Source organism: Catharus ustulatus, chromosome 2 (assembly GCF_009819885.2).
Source record: "Catharus ustulatus isolate bCatUst1 chromosome 2, bCatUst1.pri.v2, whole genome shotgun sequence".
Lineage (NCBI taxonomy): Eukaryota > Metazoa > Chordata > Aves > Passeriformes > Turdidae > Catharus > Catharus ustulatus.
Window position 1 is genome coordinate 103744696 of NC_046222.1, and position 7551 is coordinate 103752246.

A 7551-nucleotide genomic window follows, 5' to 3' on the forward strand; every position below is an offset into this window, starting at 1 on the left:
GACCTTCTAAGATCCCTTTCAACCCAAACTATTATATGATTCTAAGTAGGTTACATAAAGAGAAAGTTACCAAAGTAAACATGACACATGAAACCAACCCTTCAGCTGTGTGCCCTCAGAGATACATAAGACAAAAAATACAGTAATGAAAAAGTGTGAATGTCTTCTGTATTTCTCCAGAACCCACAAAGTAAACTGCATTTCATTTTCAGAAGTAACATAATGAAACTGTCAGATAATATCTGTACATAGAATAAAAACCATAATAGCATTTTCTACCCTCATGAACATTGGGAATTGCAAGTAAAAATGTATAAGCTTAGCTCCAGAAAACACAAACCTAATAACAACCACATCTGGGCAGAATTCTTCTCTCTCAACACTAAACACATAACTCTTCAGAATTTCTCACTAAATTCACTGAGAATTGTGCTTGCAGAAAGAGCTAGAATCCATCAAGATTTTATTATGTGACTTTTAATTATAAAATCTCTCTTCAAAAAAAGAAAAAGTATTCTAAGATCTATCATTTTAACAAGTTATAAACAAGTCACTATCAAAAAGTGTGAATGAATATTTTTCATCAGCAGCACTAGACATTTGGGTTTAGATACCACATACTCAAACAACACTATTTTAAAAACTGACCTATTCTACTCTTCACTCCCTAGCAGCTATCATTTCATCTAAAAATAGACTAATTTTTTCTATAAATTTCCATTTAGAGAGAAGGGATCCAGTATTAATGAATTATGTACATAGAATCATGTAGCAAAGCTAATTGACTACCTGTGCTGGAAACAATTTGAATTATAGTTTAGATAAAACCTATACATTACAGACACTACTTCATCCTGTATATAACCTGTACCTGATAATGCTTTAAAATAATCACTTGGGTAACTCAGAGTTTGATATATCATAACAAATATGAATAGTTGGAGGCGAAAAGTAGGAATAAGCCCAAAGTAGCTTATATTTACCTACTTACAGGGATAACCCATGTCAAAATATTATTTAAAGGCAGTCTGGAAATGACAGGCATGAATATATTTTTTGCAATATTTTGCCAAACACTTGGCTGTGATGAAATACTTAAGCCTAGATGCATAAGAAAACTAGATCCATCAGTTTCCAGCTTTAACTGTCTTTCTCCAACCAGAAAATACCTCCGCAGAAGTTCTATTTTCAACTCCTCTGATGAATCAGCTGTTGGCAACAGGAACTGGGAGTTTATGTAGTCGTGTATTCAGAAAAAAAAGAAGGGAATGTCTGTCTGGTTCTCTCACCAGATAAGCTTTTTACCCCTGTGGTGTCTAGGAATGAGTAGAGCTGACTGAGATCCAGATGCTGGTCCAACAACTGTGTTAAGAAAAACTGAGCCCAGCTCAATCCAGCCCACTTTCTTTTTCAGTCTCTCCATGTTGCAGCTCTTTTTCCTCAGGCTGTTGTTTATGAGTCCACCTCTGCATTACTCAACAAGTCTGACAGGCTGCCAGCCATCCACTGGTAAAGTAAAAGAAAATAAATGCTATATTTTAACTTTCATTACGTAGATCAAATCTGAATGGAACCACAGCACACAAACAGTTCTACACCATGTAGTATCAATCCTAATGTGGGTGTCAGTGCTAGTGGGAATGTGGAGGGTTGAAGAGTGTATGTGAAATGCTTCTACACAAACATAGTTTGAATCCATTCCCCTTGTCCTGAAGTGGCAACAGGATCATAGCTTTCTGTCAGCAGAGTGGTTTCCAACTCCTCCTGTCTGCTGCCCACACTGCATGCACTGGTGTAAAAGCACCTCAGCTGGCCTGCTAGCCATGTTGTCTTCCTAAAGGAACAGCCCTTAATTCCACTGAGATAATTCTCTGGTGTTTCTCTGTTGGTTTCTGTAACGTTAGGAATCCCTGGCTTGTCTCTATAAGACTGCAAGCGCATTCTAGTGTGGCCAGCACATTCCAGAGTCACTGGCAGAGGGTCCTCTTGCCTGCTGTCCTTCTAACCTTCACTTCTCATTCCACAGCTTGCCAGGCACAAACCTGATATTGTCCCCCTCCCCTATCACAACTAGTTTAAAGCTCTGTCAATGAAATGGGCCCCTCTGGTTCCCAAGCAGCAACTCTCCTCCCTGAGAAAGGTGAGTCCTTACTGGTACAAGCATGCCTGGTGCTGCATAGACCATTCAATTGTCAAAAAACCCAAAATTTTGGTGGTCGTACCAGCCACAGAGACATGTAGTAATAAACTCAGCCCATGTGTAATGTGGTGAGCTAGAAAGTTCGTTCAGAAGACATCGTTATGCACAAGGCGTTAGACCCCGCCCTCTCCATGCCGTTGGCCAATCACAGCTGTATCGAAGTTACTTAAGCCCGTGTTTGCCGAGAAATAAACGCATTTCACCGTCGACTGCATCAGTGTAGCGAGTGATTTGTCCGGCGACTGGGATTGTAAGTGTGTGTGTGTGTTCGCCGTGGCCCGCTCTAACCAGGTCGCCACTTGCCTTCGTTTCTCCCCCAACGAAGGCAACATAGTGGTGCCGACACCCGGGATCGCCCCCAGGTGTTCGGGTGAGGGAATAGCCCCCGATACACGCGGTTGAGGGCGATCCGGGTGACGGGACTCGCGCTGGAGGAGGTGGGCGGTCGAGGCAGCTGGATCTGACCCCGACGGTGAGGACGCTCACGTACCGCCAAGAAATGGATGCGCTTGGCAAGGTAGTTCCCCAATTGCATAGGCAATGTGGCATCCAATGCAAATCAAGGAATTTTGATTACGTAATCATGCAGTCGTTGAAATTGAGGGCGATAGACCGTACCACAGACACCCTGCATTCAGGGTGCTGGAGGGAGTGTACTAACGCCTGCGCTAACAACGTGATTGTCTCCAGCTCTGGTAAACGTTTGGAGAGCTGGGGAGGAGTTGTGAAGGCTCTGGAGAGAGCGCTAACAGAGCAAGAAACTTGGCGGGCAGCCCGAGACTGTTTAAAATTCACACCTAAAGTAGGAGTCGCTGCCGCGACTCAAACTGCGAACAGCAATAGCGCGCCGCTAGAAACTGACAACTACTCACGGCCCCAGTCCGCTAATTCGACCTCTAAAGTAACCGCTAAGCTATCGCCAGATGATGAAAGTGTTTCCAAGTTTCGAAACAATTCTAACAAAGCGGACTCTGACGAAACTTTAAAAAGACCATCCCCGTCTGCGCCCCAAGATGGCACCGAGCCTGAGGGCGAGGGGCGGGGCCAAGAGCTTCCACCCGCGTCACGCACGGGCAGTGACAAACATGAGGGGCCATGGCGGGGCCGCGGGTGGAGGCTGTGGAAGCGCTGCTGCGGGAGCTGCTGAGGGAAGAGGCGCTGTCCCGCATTGCCGCCCTCGCCGAGGAGCTGTTCCAGGCAGCGGAGGGCATCTCTGAAGAGGATGGGAAGGTGGCGGAGAAAGAAATTCAGAAAGCAGCTGAACTGGGTGTTACTGTGGAGGATGCACTGCTAAGACAGTGCCAGAGACTAGAAAGAATGTGAGTGATGACACCACAGCAAGTGAACTGGAGCTAACCTCTGAAGCAGTGACTGCTCTGGAGACAGCAGAAGCTTCCTGCGCTAAAGAAACGATGGAAGTTAGTTGTAACGGGTAGAGAGTATGCTGCAGTAAAAAAAAAAAAATGATGATGTCATAAAGTGGTGTCCATTAAAATCCATAAAGCCCGTGCTGTCTAACAAAACCAATGAAACTAACGAAATCTCTGAGTTTCTTTTGACAGGTTCACCGCCGTGATCCATCTCATCAGCCTTGCGTTCCATCTTCGTGCTTCGGTGTCCTGTTGTTGCCAAACCCGCTTCATCGGCCAAGCAAAGAACTCGAAGACAAGTTCCAGCGTCACGGCCAAACGTTCCGGCAATGAAATCAGTTCAATTCCCCTGTTTACCCAACAGCCCTGTTTACCACCCATGTGTTCACCCTAGTGGGACTAGTTGCAGTTGTTGTACCCGTGTTAATGTTCGGTTCCCTTTTCATTCTTAGCCTAGATAAGTTATAACCAAGTTGCGATTGCATTTAGACGTTTAAAATAGTTCACGTGTTGTTACTAATATGTTTCACGAGTTGTTACTAACATCAGTTTCGCACAGCTGCGAAGGCTTAATCGGTCATGGAGAGGGGGGAAATGTGGTGAGCTAGAAAGTTCGCTCAGAAGACATCGTTATGCACGAGGAGTTAGGCCCCGCCCTCTCCATGGCGTTAGCCAATCACAGCTGTATCGAAGTTACTTAAGCCCGTGTTTGCCGAGAAATAAACGCATTTCACCGTCGACTGTATCAGTGTAGCGAGTGATTTGTCCGGCGACTGGGATAGTAAGTGTGTGTGTGTGTTCGCCGTGGCCCGCTCTAACCAGGTCGCCACTTGCCTTCGTTTCTCCCCCAACGAAGGCAACAGTGTTTCTTCCAGTGTTGCTGCCTTCAACTGGAAGTATAGAGGAAGTCATAACTTGTGCCTCAGATTCCCTTACCAAACATTCCAAGGCCCTGAAGTCCTTTTTAATCATCCCTGAACTATGTGGCCCCACTCCATTATGCCCTATGTGGAAAATCAGTAATGAGTAGTAGTCTCAGGACCATTCCAGATTAAGAAGTTTCTGGATGACGTCCCTAACCAGGTCCCAGGAACGCAGCAGATCTGGATGTCTTGGGTTGCAATACAGGATGTAACCAAAAGTATCTATTCTACCACCATCTGTTAAAACCAGGTGGGGCAGTCATCTTTATGTTTTCCACAACCCATCCTTCCTCCAGGGAACTATCCTCTGTTAATGGGCCATTGAGTCCCACTGCATGCCTGATAAAATTGCATCATCCCAATGGGAGATGCTCCAGCCAGGGGGAGGAGCCAAGCATTTCTTACCTAGATAAAAACTGAGATTTGGAACACCAAAGCGGTCTTTTTCCACTGGATTCCAGAGGAAAACCAGAGCCTTCTACACCACTACTGGACCTTCAGAGGGAAACTGCACCTTCTGCAGGAGCACTGCTTCAACTGAATCACATCTGTCACTGCAGGACTGCAACCACCATTTAATGGGACTGCTACCAACACCCTGACGGACAGGTATTCTGATGAGTCAGAGTATTCTGACTCTATCAGTGTTTAGATTTGTTTTTTATAATACTGTATTTCTACTTCAATTTTTCCTAGTAAAGAATTTATTACTATTCCCATATCTTTACCTGAAAACCCCTTAATTTCAAAATTCTAATTTGGAGGGAGGGGGTTTACAATTTCCATTTCAAGAAAGGCTCCTACCTTTCTTAGTAGACACCTGTCTTTCAAACAAAGACACTGGTATATTGGGCCTTCTGTCCCCTTAAAAAGGAATCATCTGCAACTCAATAAGCCTAAGTTCAAACAAAACAATGATCTACGAATGAAGTTAGACAAAGAAATTTTGGTTTCAAATATTTTTCCAAAGAAGTTCACAAACTTCATCAACCATAATGTCAATTTTATCTCAACAGTGGAAGCCAACCCATCAATTGTCAAGAATCAAAGAAGAAAGCTCTCAGTCTGCTTCCGTAGCAAGCCAGTAGACAAGGAGAAGTGAGTACATGATGGCAATGAATTAGAAACTATTGCAACCAAAAACGACAATTTATTTTATAATCCTATAGTTGTCCTAATTATCACAAAGTATTTTAACATATCGAAATTACACATGTCAAAACGGGGCAAGCATTCAAGAGTTCTCTTGTGCTTCATCTTAAACAGATTTCTGCAAAGATCTTACTAAATTAAATTTAATTTTAAATAATTGGTGAATATTTTGCTGCTCACTGTCATCTAAGATATTTAACAGAATCACAGACAATCAGGCTGGTCAAGGACTACTCCTGATAATCTACTTGTCACCCATGAGGACAGAGATGGCTTTCAGAGTGAGGCGCTCCACCACCTTTCCACGGACTGAGGTAAGATAAATTCCCTAGGTCTTCCTTCTTGCCTCTTCTGAAGGCTGGGGTGACATTTGTTTTCTTCTAGTCCTCAGGCACCTCCCCTGATTGCCACAACCTTTCAAAGATGATTGTGGTTGGTCTACTTATGGTGTTCACCAGGTCTCTCAGCACTTGTGGGTGCTTCCCATCAGAGCTTGTGGACATCAAGGTGTTCTCTAACCCACTCCTCCCTGACCAAGGGAGTCTTTCTTACAAAACTCCTTTACCCAGGTCTCCTGTGTCAGAGATTGCTGAAGGCTGGTCTTATCAGTGAATTCTAATGCAAGGAAGGTGTTCAGCAATTCTGCCTTCTCCTTGTCCTCTGTTACCATAGATCCCATTCCATTAATCCAGATGTGTCTTGGCCTTCCTTGCCTCATTTCTACTCACTCTGACACCTCTCTATATTCATTCCAAGTGGCCTGATCCTGCCTCCATCTCCTGTGTATTTCCTACTTACACTGGAGAAATGACACAAGTTCTTTATTTATGCACACGTCTCCTGCCTACTTTGCGAAATTTCTTGCTCACCGGGATGCATCATCCTTGAGCCTTGCAGAAGTGATCCTCAAGATCAACTAGCTCTCCTGGACCCCTCTTCCCCACAGGACCTGTTCCCATAAGATTCTTCCAAGAAAGCCTCTAAAGAGGTTAAAGCTTGCTCTCCTCAATTTCACACTTACTATCTTGCTTGCTGCCCTGCCTCCTTCTTGCCCAATACTGAATTCCACAATCTCATGGTCACTGCAGCCAAGGCTGCCCCAACCTTTGTATCTCCAACAAGACCATGCTAGTTGTATTAAGGTTGAGCAGCACACCATTCCTTGTGGAATCCTCCACCACTTGTCACACTCACATAAATCTCCTCCACTGAGGTGCTGAGAAGCAGTGAAAGGAATTTTTAAAAGGTTAACAGAACTCTCTGCATCACTTTGAAAATTTCAGTTAGCTAAAGCAATTTTTTAACTTTGTATTGCAAAACACAGAAAATCAAAGCTATCCTGAAAAGACAACATTATGCTTAAGTTCAGCTCTGCTAACAGTTTAGCCAAGTTTATATTTATTTATTTTCTAAATATGGCAAAGCTGCTTTCTTAAGGAAAATATATTATCTTCCTAAGAAAGAATGAAAAACAGGGTAACACAACTGCAAAGCACATGTTAATAAGTAATTTTGAACTTAAACTGTTTTATAATACAATATAAATTTGTAGCATGCTTACACTGGCCTCAAGATACTGATTGAATTTTAAGATAAAATTCATGTCAGCTTATGTACACCTTATGTGGATTCGATAAATTTGGGAGTGACTCAGATATTCCTATAACCTTTTCCCTGCTTTAAAACCAGGACTACATTTCTAGCACAATCCCATCTTTGTTGGGCAGACACAAACCACTGGAAAACCTTTCAGATTACTTACCACACCAGCCTTCCCAACTAATTTTTTTAAAAAATTGTATCATGATCATTGTGGAACAAGGCCCTCATGCTTTCCTGCAAAGGCAATTCAGTTATCATGAAATACATCCGCTGCACATCTATTTGGGGCTTTCAAGAAGAATTT